The 18,349-nt window shown below is 40.8% G+C and overlaps 1 protein-coding gene across 11 annotated transcripts in view; it reads right to left on the reverse strand.

The window, feature by feature from the left end:
• Positions 1-18,349, reverse strand: part of TENM2 (teneurin transmembrane protein 2) — a 1,067,106-nt gene that overhangs the window by 1,000,023 nt on the left and 48,734 nt on the right. For 9 of the 11 annotated variants that reach the window (XM_060765004.2, XM_060765001.2, XM_060764995.2 and 6 more), the window contains one exon: positions 4,326-4,435. The exons of the other annotated variants lie outside the window; for them this stretch is intronic. The gene's annotated coding sequence lies outside the window, so the exon portion shown is untranslated. The remainder of the gene's footprint in view (positions 1-4,325; positions 4,436-18,349) is intronic. 11 annotated transcript variants of the gene reach the window in all.

Consider the following 18,349-nt stretch of genomic DNA (forward strand, 5'->3'; position numbering starts at 1 on the left):
ACATTTCTCTCTTTCACCCTCCATTCGTGCCTCTTCAAATTCTGCAGCACTGCTGGTCACAGCTGACCTCCAGCTGGAATGCTCAAGGGCCAGGGCTTCCCAGTTCTCAGTGTCTATGCCAGAGTTTTTGAGGTTGGCTTTGAGCCCATCTTTAAATCTCTTTTCCTGTCCACCAACATTCCGTTTTCCATTCTTGAGTTCGGAGTAGAGCAACTGCTTTGGGAGACGGTGGTCGGGCATCCGGACAACGTGGCCAGTCCAGTGGAGTTGATGGCAGAGGACCATCGCTTCAATGCTGGTGGTCTTTGCTTCTTCCAGCATGCTGATGTTTGTCCACCTGTCTTCCCAAGAGATTTTCAGGATTTTCCAGAGGCAGTGCTGATGGAATCATTCCAGGAGTTGCATGTGACATCTGTAGATAGTCCACGTCTCACAGGCATATAGCAGGGTTGGGAGGACAATAGCTTTATAAACAAGCACCTTGGTATCCCTACGGATGTCCTGGTCCTCAAACACTCTCTGCTTCATTCAGAAAAATGCTGCTCTCAGGCAGTGTTGTATTTTGGTGGCGATGTTGACTTTGGTAGAGAGGTGGCTGCCAAGGTAGTGGAAATGGTCAACATTTTTCTAATGTTACACCATTAAGCTGTATCTCTGGCATTGGAAAGGGGTTGGCTGGTGACTGCTGGAACAGCACTTTGGTTTTCTAGATGTTCAATGACAGGCCAAGTTTCTCATATGCTTCTGCAATGGTGTTTAGAGTGGCTTGTAGATCTTCTTCTGAATGTGCACAGACGATGTTGTCAACAGCAAACTGGTGTTCTATAACAGATGTTGTTGTAACCTTGGTTTTGGCTTTCAGTCTGCTGAGGTTAAACAGTATGCCATCTGTCCAATAGATGATTTCCACTCCAGTGGGAAGCTTCCCATCAACAAGGTGAAGTATCATAGCAATGAAGAAGGAGAATAAAGTTGGGGCAATAACACATCCCTGCTTGACATCTGATTCCACCTTAAATGGGTCACCTTGGGAGCCACTGCTGTCCAGGACTGTTGCCATCATGTCATCATGGAGGAGCCACAGGATGTTCACAAATTTGTTTGGGCACCCAATTTTTTGGAGAATGGTCCAGAGAGCGCTGCAATTCACTGTGTCGAATGCCTTTGCAAGGTCAATGAACACCATGATTTTGTTCCCTGCATTTTTCTTGGAGCTATCATGTAGTGAAGATCATGTCCATGAAGCCAGTTAATTTTCATGTTGTCTCTTGATCCCATGTGGACCAGGTGACAATGGGTGAGTATATTCCTGCATGATTTCCAGTGTGGTTTGTCTTCATGGTTACTACTGTCACTATTTTCTTATTGTAAAGCAATCTGCTGCACAAGTCATCATCTACTTTACAAGTTGGCCAAACCCATAAAGAGCTTAGCTGGAAGCAGGGAGCAGGTGAGAGAAGCTTTCATTGGTGTTACTAAGATTGCAAGGAAGCCAGGTTTTTGTTGTTTTTGTTTTTGATTTTAGCAGATGTAGCTAGCAGGATTGTTATTAGCTATTGGCTCTCCTTTGGTAAACTAATAACTGCAAAAAAAATTAAGGTAATGGCAGGTCCCAGCCTTGTTTTACTTTTCTTTTCTATTTAGTGGTCCCATCACTAGCTAGCAATATTACAGCCAGTACTGGGAATTACCAGATGAAGAGGACAGCTATTTTCTATTTCCTACCTTAACATAATTTCTCAAAGATTCATGAGTGATCACAAAGCTCTTGTTAGTTGTTACTCTTTTCAAAATGTACACAACACAATCACTTATTTCTTTTGTCGATTTGTATTGTATGATATCAACTTTTGGGCAAGGGTAGCTAACACTTTATTCCTTTTCAGATCAATCATAGAACTTGTAGGGACCCCAAGGGCAATCGATTTTTTCTCCTTGCCAATACAAGACTCCACAGCTAAAGCATTCCTGAGAAGTGGCACTCCACAGACTATTGAAAATGCTCTAATGAAAGAAAGTTCACCATCTCCCAAGTAGATTCTTGATGATCACTGAGGCAGAATCTCACAAACAAGAGCAGGATATATATTCTGAAAACCAGGACTATCGAGAGGTTTCAGCTATATAGAAGTGGTTTGATCTGGAGCACAATATTTTACAGCTGTAGGTCAGATTGTTGTATAAAATATATTTATTCATCATGTAATCTATGAAATATGAAGAAAATGTTTGAAGTCAGAAGACTTAAAATAACTGTTCTATATGTGTCCCACAGTAAAATACACAATAATTTATAAGACTGGATAAGTTCACTAACACACCTAGGATAATGAGACATACATATTACTACCAGTCTTTATGCCAGTGTTTTCTGGTCTCATTATTGCTATAAGGTTTTTTAGTAACAATTAGCAGACAATTCAGAGAAATTGTTTGTTACTATTTGTAAGTAATAATAATAACTTTATTCCTATGCCCTGTCTCCATCTCCCCAAAGGGACTCGGTGTGACTTACATGGGGATGGGCTAGAAATAAACCTGGTCATGGGGGTTCTGCATGCCAAATGTGGTCCAGGTCCATTATCGAAGGGGGTCACAATGCTCTGCTTTGATTCAGAGTGAACTACAACTGCCATCCTGATAAATCAGTCCCCCGAACCCCTCCTGTCTCTTCAGTTGATCAATTCCTCTGTGACAAAAATCTGTGTGCCATTGGAAAGGGTAAGAAAGGGTTAAGGGAGAGTCAGTGGGTGGAGTCATGCAAATTTCACATAAGGAACCCTGGGATGCCTGCTTATGGTGAAGGAAACTCATCAAGCCCCAGGTAAGGAACCAGAGCTGGGAAATAGTATTCACAGAAAAGAAGACAAGGGGGAAGAAAAAGAAAGGAGGCATGGAAGAAAGGAACGGAAAAGAAAGGGAGGGAAAGGATAGGAGAGGAGGAAGGGAAAGCCTCTGAGGGTGCTTGCCATAGATGCAGGCAAAACGTCAGGAGAGAATGCCTCTAGAACATGGCCTTATAGCCCGAAAAAAAACCTACAACAACCCAATATCCACAAACATGCACACATGTTGCAGACTTTGTGCTTTTTAACACCTTTCTGATGAATGTTATCCCCCCCCCCCCTCATTTTTGATCATGGCATGATTCTTAAGAGCACATATTTGTTGACATTTAAACCGTAAAGGAAAAATATATGAACATATGCACAGATATACACATATACCATCAGCCCCACCAACAGAAGGCATTAAATTATTGAGAATACCATGGTAACTGATACAGTGATCTTGTTTCCAGGGTACTGTTAACTCTTCATATATTAAATATACACTGCATAAAATATAGTCAATAAGCAATTGAACTGTTTGTTATCTGTGACATGGATCAAGAATTATCTGAAAACCATTTTAGTACTGCCAGTAATGCTTCCTTTTGCCTATACACACAGAAACACAAAGCACAGATTTCTATTTTGAAGATATATTACAGATATAAAAATGTAAGCTAACCAAGGTCCCATTTACACTGTCATATAATGCAATTTCATACTATATAATATGGTCAGTGTAGACTCATATTATACAGTTCAAGGCAGTTAGAGTGCATTATATGAGTCTATATTGACATATAATGCAGTTTCAAATTTAAGCTTTCAGTAATCTCCCTGACTATTTGAGTTCTAATTTATGTTTTATTCTTTTCATTAAACCTCCATTTTCATTGTATACAGCTGTTGGAGGGAGCAAATACAAGAGGTTCCTGTTGTCTTGGCTCCTTCCAATGACAGAAGACAATGGCAACTGGAGAAAAGCCTTTTTCCTTCCTGATTCCAAAGCTACTCAGTCCATCATTTCTGGAAACAGTTGCAAATATCATGGTAAACATTCATGTGATAAGGTTGTTTGTCACATATGGCACTTTGTCATGCATCCCTCAGAAGTGGGGTGGAGGACCTGCCTCTGAAGCTGGTGACTTTGTGGGCTTTGAAAGGCATTTGGTTAAGATAATCTCTACTGCCTTACTGGAGACTTCAGACAGGTGGTGGCAAACTTATCAAATCCTCACATCTCGAAACTGTGAATGTAGAGAATAACTACAAATGAAGCCTGTAGAGATGAGCTGGAAAAATACTGTCATCAAAAGATTGTGATGAGGTTCAAATAGACGACCATGCATGAAAATTGGTTTTTGTGAAGAACAAGTCAGATATTTTTAAAAGTTTTCTTCAGATGACTCTAAACACAATATATAAAAGTTTTAATAGAATAATACAAATAATTATAAAGATAATAAAATGATATTCAATGCTGCTTCTACTTACCAGAATGTTGAAGAACCAGCACACTTCTCAGCTGCCTTCACAATGGTTGTCCAATTAAAACAAAGTGGCCAAGAATCCAGATTTATTAGCCAATGAAAGGTAAGACATGACTGTCAAAAAGAGAGATGCTGGGTGTAAGATAAAACCAACAGCCAAATGCCTACTTGATTATAGTTCTATGCGCAGAAATAATAGGATTTAATCTAGAATTTCATTAGGCCATGAAATAATAGATTGCATATCCTTCTGTATATGCCACAACTATATTGTCCATAACTGCATTTTGGGTATACAAATGTTTTCTTTCTCCATGTAGTCGGTAGAACAACTCCCCTTACCTCCAAAAATACTCAAACGAATTGTTCAGATGTTGTTTTAGAGGAAACATATTTCAATTTCCTTCCATACATTAAGAGGAAATATATTTCTGTCTTATTTCATATGTAAGAATAAACTAGTCCATGCTTCCATTGTTTTTGGTGGTTATTATGAGGAAGTAATTGTGGATTAACATATCTTCCAGGAATTAGCTCATTACTAATTTTTAATTATTTAATTTATACCTTTCTCTCAAATGGCTTAAAACGTACATTTTCCCTGGTGAGCTCAATGGGCAAAATTAAGACTTCAAACCTGAACCCAATATCATGACCTGCAAGTAGAGATAACCAATCTAATGTTATTATCAGGTGATTCATGCTTGTTAAATAGAACTTAAATTTCACCAGACAGATACAATAAAGGGGTTTTCCCCTGTAAAAGAGATCGCTTCTTTTGTTTATTAAATTTTATTCACACTTATATATGAGATGAATTAACTTTGTTACCATTTTTAGCGGTCTTGCAAATATAATAATACCACTGAAGAGATTAGTAAATGTATTGCTTTGGAAAGGAACAGACATAGTTGTATTATAGATCATTTGTTTTTAATAAAACAGCAAAGGACAGTTTAAAACATTTCACTGAAAACACATGATCAGCATATTAATACTATATGAAAGATGCAGTTCATATGTCTTACTCAAAGAAGAGCTATAAATTGTGAATTGAAAATAAATTGAGATTGAGGATAAATGTATTTAAAGAAATGGATTTGTTGGGGTTGCGACACAGTTAAAACACCCAGATAAAACCCAATACAATTAAAACACACAGCATAAAGATGAAAACATAATACTAACAGAATGTAATTTTAAAATTCATGCTTTAAATTGCCAGAAGAGATAGGTCTTTAATTGTGTCTTAAATTCTGAGAGCTCATTTAACTGTTGGATCTTTTCAGGCAGGTTATTCCACAGAAGTCTTTTACCCAGGAATCATTAGAGAGCATTCCATGACACTATAGCACCCACTTTACTTTTTTTCTTCCTGTGTTATGTTTTATTTCAGTGCATATGAGCTATGAAAGAATTATTTACTTTGGCATATTATAGAGTTGGGTTCACCTAGGGCAGTTCCAGACAGCTGTAAAGTCCGTGCTGGCCTGGGTTTAAAAAACCCGGGTTGGGTTGATTGTAGCCTGCACACCAGCCTGGAAAATGTACGCTTTGGGGGTTCAGTGTCTAGATCCCCTCCCAGACCCTTCCAGGACAGTGAGACACTCAGACTCCTTCCCCAACCCCCTCAAAAACCCTTATCCAGCCACCAATAACTTATCTGTTGGGAGAGATCATCCGGAGTTTGGGGGTACGATGTCATCTGTACGCAGATGATGTCCAACTCTATCACTCTTTTCCACCTGCCACTAAGGAGGCTGTTCAGGTCATGAACCGGTGCTTGGCCGCTGTCTCGGACTGGATGAGGGACAACAGATTGAAACTAAATCCAGACAAGACAGAGGTACTCCTGGTCAGTCGTAAGACCGAACAGGGTACGGGGTTACAGCCTGTGCTGGACGGGGTCACACTCCCCCTGAAAGCTCAGGTACGCAGTCTGGGAGTTCTCCTGGATTCATCGCTGAGCCTGGAACCCCAGGTTTCAGCGGTGGTCAGGGGAGCATTCGCACAATTAAAACTTGTGCGCCAGCTGCGTCTGTACCTTGGGAGGGCTGACTTGGCCACGGTAGTACACGCTTTGGTTACATCCCGCTTAGACTACTGCAACGCTCTCTACGTGGGGTTGCCTTTGAAGACTGCCCGGAAGCTGCAGCAAGTCCAACGCGCGGCAGCCAGATTACTAATGGGGGCTGGGTACAGGGAGCACACCACTCCGCTGTTACTCCAGCTCCACTGGCTGCCAATTAGCTTCCGAGCACAATTCAAAGTGCTGGTGTTAACCTATAAAGCCCTAAACGACTCCGGCCCTGTTTACCTCTCCGAACGTATTCTCCCCTACGAACCATCAAGATTATTAAGATCATCTGGAGAGGCCCTGCTCTCGGTCCCACCGGCCTCGCAAGCGCGCCTGGTGGGGACAAGGGACAGGGCCTTCTCGGTGGTGGCCCCGCGACTCTGGAACTCTCTCCCTCTGGAGGCCAGAACCGCCCCATCCATCCTAACATTTAGGAAATGGGTGAAGACGTGGCTGTGGAGTCAGGCCTTCGATGAATGAGACAACACCATAGGACCCTGGATGGAAGTTGATGTAGATCCATCTTAATAGGACGACTGACCACTGTAGTTTTATATATAGTGTTTTTAAAGTTATTTTTGTAATTGTGATATATGATATTTTAATGAGTGTATACGTTTTTATGGCTGGAAACCGGGCTGAGTCCCTCAATGAGGTTGAGAAGCTCGGTATAGAAAACTCTGAAATAAATAAATAAATAAATTATCCAGCCACCATTAAAGTGCTGCCAGCCCTCTCCTGGAGCTTAGGAATGATGTGCCAGGAGAAAGGAGAAGCAGGAGCAATTTCCCTCTCTTCCCTTCTCCTAGTGTGTCATTCCTATGTGCCAGGGCAGGGCCAGCAGCAGGGCAATGCTGGCCCGTAAGTTATTTTATTTTTTAAATGCTTTGTGCATTGAACTCATTTTTTGTGGAGCGCTGTCTGAATGACCCCCTCAAATATCTGGGAGGGTGCGCGTTTTGTGCCCATTCTGCATAGGCCCCTAATCTTATGTTGTAACAAATTGGCACATGCTTAGAAATAAAGTCAGCTCTTTTCCACATTGATCATTATGGTCACCCATTGTTTTATGGCGAGGAGGATTTGGGATTGCAAGGTAAAAAATGAAATATAAGATTACCATTGTCTATACTAGTACTGTTTACCATATATATGCTCAAGTATGGGGGAGTGAGGCATATCTTGGGACACAGAAAATGGAGGGTGCTGTCACACTCATTTCTTGACTGGCAAGCTTCCCAGGAATCTAGTTGTGGAAACAGGATGTCAGACAAGAAGGGACTTTTCAGGTAGATTTTTCTTACATTCTTAAGATTTGTTACGGGTAGTTTTCACTGAAATCTCCTGAGGGCCCTTTCACACAGCCCTATATCCCAGAATATCAAGGCAGAAAATCCCACATTATCTGAGTGTGGACTCAGATAATCCAGTTCAAAGCAGATATTGTGAGATTCTCTGCCTTGATATTCTGGAATATAGGGCTGTGTGGAAGGGCCCTGAATGTGTGGTGAACTTTTCCTTACGGAGGAGCACTTCTGATGAAATTCTATCATATGAATTACTACACAGTAAAATATAAAGACCACCAACATATGACAACATTTCATGCAGATTCTAACTATATATAAAAGACCTGCAGTATTATGCAAGATTTAGATACAGATCTGTCCCATGGACATATGAAACAAGGAGAGGCATTTAAATGCTCAATGAAGCATGCAGTAGAGATTCAGCTAGACCTTACTTCTTAACCTATATCTGCATAAGCTATAGCAATTAGTTAGGAAAAATGTAATCCTAGGAAAAGTTATCTTTGTTATAAAGCTATGACAAGACTCTGACAGGATTTTGAAAGGGAAGAAAGTGGCACATTCATCTACTATAAAACAGAACTGGTCATAGGCATGGTATCTAATCTTCCACCTGTACACTGGCACCTGTTGGAAGCCATCCTGAGTCCCTCTTTGAAAGTTGAGAATAACAGGGTATAAATGTTCTAAACAAACAAACAAACAAACAAACAGGCCAGCTGCCCAGATGAAGAGCTGTGACACTCGAGTCACCTGATTTAGCACTGCCATGTAAAATTCAGATTATCTGCTTTGAACTGGATTATATGGCAGTGTAGACTCAGATAATCAAGTTCAAAGCAGATAATGTGGGTTATCCACTTTGATAATCTGGATGATATGGCAGTGTAGAAGGGGCCTAAGAGGGATGCTAGCATGCATAGAGAGAAAGCCAAGAATAACACTATCTTTCCCCAGGATAATGGCACTCTGAATGGATCCAGGAGTCTCATCTGCTGATGAGTTTCTTACCAGTGTTTTTACCAAAGGAGACAAATGCACTTCTCTCATATGCACTTATCTCTCTCACACACGACTATACCACTAAGTGCCTTTGTTTATAAATTGCAAGGTGGCTCTCCATTCAATAAAAAAGAAGGAATCCAGCTGTTCTCTGCAGGAAGCAACATTTAAATATCTTGTAGTATAATTTCCTGCAACTGTACACACAGGGCTATTTTTTCTTTTCCATTATAGTTACTTTACATCAGTGCAGAACCATTGTTTCTATTTCTGCTTCTGCAGATTCATAGCAGCATCTCTGGGGAGAGTTAAACTTATAATATCACAACAAAATTTATCATCTACTGTTAACTGCATTAATGGCAGATATAATCATATTCTAGTATTGTATTACAAGATAGCAATATCACTGCAAATTAAAATGGAAAACACAGAACTAGTCAATTGTACATAATTTAAACAATTGTGTTGTTTTTTTAAAAAAAATCAATTAACAGGCTGAAGTGTTTTCCAAGCTCAATTTATTTTTAATTAAAGCAATATATCCACATATTGTAATTTCTTTTAAAAATGTATCATCAGTAAAGTAGGGTTATTAATTGGTGGATTTCATTATAGAATAGTTTATTCTTTTTTAAAAAAAATTACATGGAGCCAAAAATACAGGTTCATCCATTCAGACCATGAGTCATAAAGTTCTAAAGATCTAATGATTAAAACAAGGCAAAAAGTTTCTCACTCAGATTTTTAGGAGTAATGAAGAAGACTAACAGGTTAACACACTATTTCTGGATAAAGATGCATCATTTAAAGATTTCTGCCACTATTCTCAGTTTTATTGCTCTGAAATATCAAAATGAAAAATGGCTGAAGTGCCAAATACATAAAAAGGAAAAGCATTGTCTTTCTGCCTAGGTAATCAAGGATATTATCACTACATTACCCAGATATTTAGAGCAGGTCTACATGGGCAAGGAATCATGGACACACCTCAGAGTCCCTTCTGGCTAATCCCACAACATTTTTTTTTTTTACTTCTGGTGTTTATCATGGGTTGTACAAGATAAAAAACCACTTTGCCCCACTTTGGACAAAGTTGAGGAGCACACCAGAGATTGGTGGAATACTCCATAGCTTGGGGAAAACTTCAGATTATTCTGTGGCTTTGAGGCACTATGGGTAATAGGATCAGGTCCAATTCCAACACCACCGCTATCCTGCCTTCCCTACACTCATCAAAATAGGGAAAGAAAGAGAGGAGATTAATTCTACCTTCCTCTGGTCACATGGTCACCTCTGCCAATGTCAGAATGGGACATCCATAATGAACAAGAACTTCCATAGAGTACTGTGTCCAGCTGGACCTTGTGGACACCAATGAAGAACCCCAACAGGTTCAGCCATCTCTAGATGTGGATGTGCTAGCCAGAGTAGGCTTGCTCTCAGTGATGCAATTTGCGTAATTTAGCTATATAGGTCCTTGGCTACACAATGTAACAATGATCCCTTGCTTACTGAATGATGTATACCAGAGGCAGATGAAGTGCAACCTTGAGGTGTTTCCCCATCTTCTTTGTTGGCTCCTGTACATTCTCTGGGTTTTTTATATTTTTTCCTTCAAAACTGAGATTTTTGTTTTCTTGTCAAGTGCAGTGGGCTCTGATGTACATGCTGTGAAAGAGGGATTGGACATCTACAGCATGTGTCAGCTCAGGCCGGTTGGGTGTGGAGTGTGACTCAGCAACTGCAAGTAGGCTCCTACTATACAACTAAGCCCATATGCCTTGTAGGACTAAGCCTACTGTGAAGAGGGATTTAACATCTCCAGCTTGCTCCTTGGGACTCTTTGTGAGTAGCCAGCAGACCAGGTTTACTCCAGCTATGTATGGGGTGTGGCTCAGAAACTGCAAGGAGGCTCCTAATATAAGGGTGAGCCCACAAGGCCCAGGTGGAGTTCTATTTTAATGTGTTGTGTGTTGTATTAGTGGAGGGTCAGTTCTCTGGGTGGATACTGGTCATTCTGGAACTGTTATGCCAGCGGGTGGTGAGAGAGCCAGCGGAAGGACTGGTTAGCAGTGAGAGGGCTAACCAGAACCTTCCAGGTTACAAGGCTGTCCCCTAGTGGGGGCTGCTGCTGCTGGACTGGCCAGTTAATCAGTTGGTGGACTGGGAATACACCCATTGACTGTATGTCAAGTGTTCTATTAATGTCTTATATTTTGTTTCTTTTCCCTTTTTTTTGCTTTTGGTGGTTTGTTTGTCCTTGTATTGTTTTTAATTCAATGTATCTGGAAACTGGGGCAGCAATAGAAGTTCTGCAGGGCAGAGGGAAATATGGTGATGGCAGGGTAACATAACCTTATAGAGGAAGGAGAGAAAAGTGTTTAGTATATATCCCACCTTTCATTTACCCCGCCAACCTGAGAAACATGGAGAGTGAGCCAGACCACCCACAAAACCACTGGAGGACAGTTTATTAGGTGCAGCTCAGGAGCTAATGGATTTCAGGAGGCCTTAGAGGGTTCTATGGCTGGTACCACTGATGATACTGTTGAATCCCTGATCAATAAGTGGAATAAAATCTAACTAGGGTTATTGACATGATCACTCCCAAATGTCCTCTTTTATGCTACATGACACAGTATAGAGGCCACCCTTGCTCCTATAAGGAAGCAATACATGCAGCAAAGAAAGCTTTCTTTTCTGCTCACATTACATAGGTGAATTCTTGCCCAGCTGAGCTGTTCAGAGAGGTGAGAGTCTTAACCCAAGTGCTCTCACCTCTGAACCCATTATTAGAAACTTTATAGTACCTTACTGTGATGCTGCTAACAACTACTTCATAAATAAAATTTCTTGCATAAGAGCTGACTTAGAAGCGGTCATTGGAGGAGAAGACAACAATGAGGTGTCCAGCAACTCTGTGAATGGTATTACACTGAATCAGTTTCAGTTGATGTGAAAAAGCTGCTGGGGCAAGTAAGGAAGAAAATTGATTTCTAGATCCCTGTTCCTATTGGCTGGTCGTCCAGGCAGGAGATGCAGTTCTATCTCAAAAACAACAAATTATTAATGCATCTCTCAGGGAAGGGAATTTCCATCTTATTTAAAAGAAGCAGTAATTAGACTTCTGCTGAAAAGCCCTCCCTGGATCCCCTGGACCTTAATAACTACAGACCAGTGTCTAGCCTCCATTATGGGAAAAGTAATGAAGATGGCAGTTGCCTTCCAACTTCAGGCAGTCCAGGGGTGAAGGTGTGTCAACCAGTCATGCATAGGGTAACACACCCCTGAAATACTGTGTTTTCAGCTTGGGAGTGCTCTTTATTTATTTATTTATTTATTTCCTTCATTTGTAACCCACCCTTCTCACCACTGAGTGAGGACTCAGGAAGGCCTCACAGCAAGCACCAACCAGTACTGTCACAGTTATAAACATTCAACGATACTATTAAAAGCATTAAACAATTAATTAAAACAGTTAATTAAAAACAATCAATTAAAAACAATCAAACAATTGATCAAAACATGCCAATTAAAATCCAAATCCAGGTTTGGGTCAATACATTATTGGAGTTGCTTAAATCATCTTCCCACGTCGTTGCTATTTAATGGTCGAACCCTTGGTCTTGAGTTTCCTTCTAAAAGACAGGAGGGGAGGTGGCCAGTTTGATGTCCCTGGGGAGGGAATTCCACAGATGGGGGGGCACTGCTGAGAAGGCCCTGTCCCTTCTCCCCACCAACTGCATTTGTAATGGCAGTGGGATTGAGAGCAGGGCCTCTCCAGATGATCTTAGACTTTGTGATGGTTTGTAACAGGAGATACGTTTGGACAGGTAAACTGGGCCAGAACCGTTTAGGGCTTTAAAGGTTAAAACCAGCACTTTGAATTGTGCTTGGAAACTGGTCGGCAGCTGGTGGAGCTGGCATAACAAAGGAGTGGTATGCTCCCTGTAAGCTGCTTCAGTGAGCAATCTGGCTGCCAATTGTTGCACTAATTGAAGCTTCCGGGCAGTCTTCAGAGGCAGCCCCACATAGAGTGTATTGCAGTAGTCTATTCCCAAGGTACGGACACAGCTGGCACACAAGTTTTAATTGCGCAAAAGCTCCCCTAGCTACCGCTAAGACCTGGGGTTCTAGGCTCAACAATGAGTCTAGGATCACTCCCAAGTTGCGAGCCTGTGTGTTCAGGGGGAGTTTAACCCCGTCCAACACAGGCTGTAACCCTATGCCCTGTTCAGCCTTATGACTGGCCAGGAGTACCTCTGTCTTGTCGGGATTAAACTTCAATTTGTTTACCCTAACCCTAACCTCATGCAGTCCAACACAGCAGCAATCTACTGGTTCCAGACCTGCACAGCCTCCGTAGTGATAGGTGGAAAGGAGTGATAGAGCTGAACATCATTCGTGTACAGATGACATCTGACCCCAAAACCCCGGACTATCTCTCCTAGCGGCTTCATGTAAATGTTAAATAACATGGGGGACAGTACTGATCCCTGCAGGACCCAACAAGTCAGTGGTTGTGAGGACAAGCAGGTATTCCCCAGTAACACCTTCTGAGAGCCACCCTTAAGGAAGGAGCGGAGCCACTGCAAAACAGTACTTCCAAGTCCCATGTCCCTGAGGCATACCAGAAGGATACCATGGTCAACGGTATCGAAGGCCACTGAGAAGTCCAGCAGAACCAATAGGGACACATTCCCCCTGTCTAGTTCCCGGCTTAGACCATTTACTAAGGCAACTAAGCCTGTTTCTGTACCATGTCCTAGCCTAAAGCCAGACTGTACCAAATAATCAGTGTCTACCAAAAATCCCTGGAACTGCAAGGCCACCACACATTCCAGGGCTTTGCCCAAAAAAGGGGAGATTGGAAACTGGCCGAAAGTTGTTCAGTTGGGTGGGGTCCAGTGATGGTTTCTTCAATAGTGGTTTTATAACAGCCTCTTTTAGGCTGGCTGGAATCTTGCCCTCCTGTAAGGAGGCATTAACCACCATCTTCACCCACCCTGCCAAACCCCCTTCTGGCTTCCTTTATCAGCCAGGATGGGCAGGGGTCTAGATGCATGTGGTAGCTCTCATCTCTCCTAGGATCTTGTCCACATCCTCAAGTTGCACAAATTGAAATGAATCCATTAAAACCGGACAAGTAGATGCTTGTGTTACATCCTCAGAGACTGCCATTAACATGGGGCCCAGGCCAGAGCTAATCAAAGTGACTTTGTCCGCAAAAAACTGAGCAAATGCTTCACAATAGGCTTCTGAGTTGTCAGGGATCTTGTCTTGAGAGGCGGGATTTAACAATCATCTGACCACTCGAAACAGCTCCACCAGATGGTTCTTTGCTGATGCAATATTGGCTGCAAAGAAAGATTTCTATTGCCGCAGCTAATGCCTTTAAATAGGCATTCACCCACGTTCGATTAGGCCCGCTAGGCTTTTTCCGCCACACACATTCTAGCCTCTTCTTCATTTGCTTCATCGCTGCCAGCTCCTCATTGAACCAAGGGATGGTTTAGCTTGGCTACTAGAGAGGGGACGTTCTGGAGCAATCGTGTATATTGCTCTAGTCATCTCCCTATTCCAGAGAGAGACAAGAGCATTGACAGGATCACCTACCAAGGTGATGGGAAGCTCCCAAGAGCTGTCAGGAAACATCTGGATCCATAAACCTCCTGGGCTTGACCATCCTAATGGGCCCTCCACCCCTGCAGAGGTTAAGGGGAGCAGTGAGCCTAAACTTGACCAAGAAGTGGTCGGTCCATGACAATGGAGAGATGGTTAATTCCTCAACCCCACCACTTTCCTCCCATCCCTGGCAGAAAACCAAATCTAATCTGTGACCGGCACAATGAGGGGGGCCTGATATCGTTTGGAACAGCCCCATGGTTGCCATGGAAGACATGAAGTCCTGAGCCACTACTGACAGGGTGAACTTCACATAGACATTGAAGTCCCCCAGCACTATAAGCCATTGAGACTCCAATGCCAGGCCTGAGACCACCCCAACTAGCACAAATAGGGAGGCTGTAGTGCAGCAGGGTGATTGGTACACTAACAGAATTCCAATGCCACACAGAAATAAACCATTCAGCCAAACCTTGCCATGTAGGTTTCAAATGAAAAAAGAGCACGTCCCTTCCCATTTTAGTCTGGCATAATGTTTTGTCCCCTCATGACAAGGGCTGTGTTCACTGTATAGTTCCCCAAACTCTATTAGCAATGCACAGACTGTGGAAACAAAATTAGCCAAAAGGCTATATTAAGTACAAATAAGCAACAGTTGGAAGCATAGTTGTCAATGTGCCCCCCCCCCCCCGCTCCTTAACATTTAATTTTCTGCAATTATGCATTATTTAAACATATATAGAGTTTCTCCTTTGGCACTGCTCTTATTTTCAAGTTGAATGCCATCTGCTGGTCCCACCACTCACCCATAGTTATAAGTCTAAATATGTTTTTTCTTGTGATAACAATATGCATCTTTTTATAAAGTTTAAAATATATAAAATATATATTTTACATGAACATATACACCTATATATTTTAGGGATATAATTTTCTTCCCAAAGGAAACTAATTCAGCCTTCCACATTCACTACACAGTAAAATTAAAGTAGTTTGATGTCATTTTAACTGTCATGGCTCAATACTTTAGAATCCTGAAATTTGTAGTTTGATGAAACACATTACTCCTTGGCAGATAAAGCTAAACACCTTGAAAAACTGCAACATCCACAATTTCTTAGTGTTGAACGATGGCAAGAAACTAGTGTTAGACTGCATTGTATTGTGGAAATGCACCGCAGATGAAGGAAAAAACCCAATGGATATTAGATGCTGATATTAGATGCTGTTGGTTATATTTCAGAGGAAAAAACTGGTAAAAACCTGTTTTGAGTATTTTTTGCCTAAGCAGCCCTATAAAATTCAGGGGGTCAGTATAGTCCTACAGGCAACCTGAAAGCAATGCAAACAATAACGTGAAATGCTTGCTTATTTAAAATGTATTCACCTAACATTTTGCTAGAGACTTTTCACACATGGATTCTATGTGTCTGTATGGTGGTCACCTTAGGGAAGCAGCTTGTCATCCTTATTTCAAGAAATAATGGGCTGCTCTTTTTCTGTCATTACCGTTATGACAAAGCTGAACCTTCCTGGCTCACAAACAATTTAGGTCTGCATCACATGATGGAAATTTGGAGTCCTTGGATCCTTCTGCTCCAGTTGACCCACGGAGCCCCATGCCACCCATCACGTAACGTAGCCTCACTTCTGGCAGGGTCAGTGGTTCAACTGGGGTAGAAGCTTTTTAGGACACTGCGGCGCCAACCCGTGTTGGAACAGTGGGGCTAGCAAAGGAGGGGGGAAGCTGCATGGCAACTCTTCCCCACATGTGATGGGGAAGCATCAGCTGGCGGTGAGGTAGGGCACAGGGCACCAGGATTGCCCTGCTGCATTCAATTTGCCACAGAGGCTGGAGAATTGGAACACTTGCCCAATTCTTTTCTTTTCAGGATATAGTTTACTTTGGAGAATTGTCAGTTCAGCAGTAGTTATTTTGTACGGTTGCTTGGATATTGTTTTATATATTTCCTCACTTAAAGAGGCACAGATATGGTTTAATTCTGGCTTGTTTCTGCTTTAGAAGTCACCTGGAAACCATATACTTTTATAGTCATTATTAATTTGATGTTGCTTAGGATGCTGGCTATGTCTTCTCATCAAGGTACAACATCTTGTGCTATAAGAAACCTTTGTTGCTTTATTTTTAAATTAGCAACAACTCTATATAACCCATCTCTATATCTATTCTTGTATAGCTATTTTCATTTTTGCAGTAAAATAAATATCTAACAATAACCTTAAGTAATATTTCTTCTCGTTCCTCGGAGTAATTCTAACCTAAATGAAGAACAGTAATAGAGAAGTTGCCCTAAAATAAAATAAAAATAATTTTGGGTTTTTGGTCTCAGTGACTATTTGAATGGAAACTGGCAGAGGGTTTGACCTCTGTTGTTTTGACATATTTGGAAATACCCTTACTCTACCCAGGGCTTTTCAGTAGATCCTGGTGAAAAGAAAGGAACTGAAAAGTCACCTATTTGAGAGAGAGGCCAGAGACTGCATTGGCTTCTTCATACCAAGAATAGCTTGTAATGAAATTATGTCCCTTTCAGGATAATATCCAGGGTCTTAAGTTACTGTTGAAGGCGACTTTTATGTTTCTGTCAGATTGCTTAAATTGTGAGTGTCGGGACTTATGTACAGCGGCTAAAATTACTCATGCTTTACACTCCTAATTTCAGTAATTTCAGAAGCCTTTAATTCAATTAAAACCTTGTAAAACTAAGCAGAACTAAGCAGGTTTTGACTTTATTCTGCATATTTGAACAAGTATTTTATGCTTTGATACTTTATTTTTAAACAACTCATTTCAATTTTATTATGGTTCAGGGTCTACAGAGAATAATAAGGACTTATTTTTTAATTATTTTCACTTGTAAGAATTAGCTGATAGATATTCCATGAATGTTATGATTCCCTTGAATGCCTAAAAGAAACCCCAAATGCTAACCCAAACAGATTTTTAGAATGATAATTACTTTGTAAACAAGGGAATTGTAGCCAATTAATTAATTATCTATAAATTCTGATTAAATGAATCTGAAAGAAATTAATAAAATTGTTATCAGCTTTACCTTTGTCATCTATAGAATCATTGAGCATTTTGTTATCCAAGGTTAAATATCAACGTATTATTAAATTGTATTGTTTCCAAAAGGAGTTTTTATTCAAAGCAGGCAGACTACTGCACATATTTCCCACTCCACAGCTGAAGTACAAAACTGGGTGCATGCCAGTTTGTTCATGCCATATTACACAGGGTAATTTTGCACTGTATGAAAGGACCCATCTAAAAGGCAACAAGAAAGGAGGTCATTTGAGGAAGGTCACAATAGGCAGATTATTTCTAATCTGCTTTAAAAATATTATCAGGACTTTGTTATGGGGTTTAGGAAAAGAGTATTGCCTCACAGAATTATAAACCCAGGTATTTTTCCTCATATGAATTGACACATTCTCACTATAATTTTCTGACAATTTCATATGGAAATAGATCTATACCCAACATCTATGATCCCTAAACAGTCAAAACACTCTTCTCTTTCCTTCAGCTACTGGTGAATGATGACTCCAGCAATTAGAAGACCAAGAGATGGGAGAATATTTTTTATCAAATGCAATAAAATCACATTACTTTGGAAGAAATTTATTTTGCCTAAAAGATTTTTAGATGAAAAAACAAGTTTATTCCATAAGTTTGATCAAGAACCAGCAGGAATCGAGTTTGGAGGTTAGATGGAAGCAGAGCCAAGGTGTTAGCAAAGGTGGAGTCTTTTGAATTCCCAGTATCCCATTGTGAAAAACAGTAACAAACCTTGTAGTGTAGCAATAATTCCATCACAAGGAAAATTAAATAATTTTAAGATGAGTACAAAAAAAGAGGGAAAATGTAAAAAGCCAAGACCATCAAGCTTCTCCCTCATACCACAATTATCTGATGGTAGTAATTCTATTAAATGTACTGCTATGAGAAATAAGATGTGCCTTAACTATTTCAATTCCAGTTGC

The sequence above is a fragment of the Anolis sagrei genome, chromosome 2 (assembly GCF_037176765.1).
Source record: "Anolis sagrei isolate rAnoSag1 chromosome 2, rAnoSag1.mat, whole genome shotgun sequence".
Lineage (NCBI taxonomy): Eukaryota > Metazoa > Chordata > Lepidosauria > Squamata > Dactyloidae > Anolis > Anolis sagrei.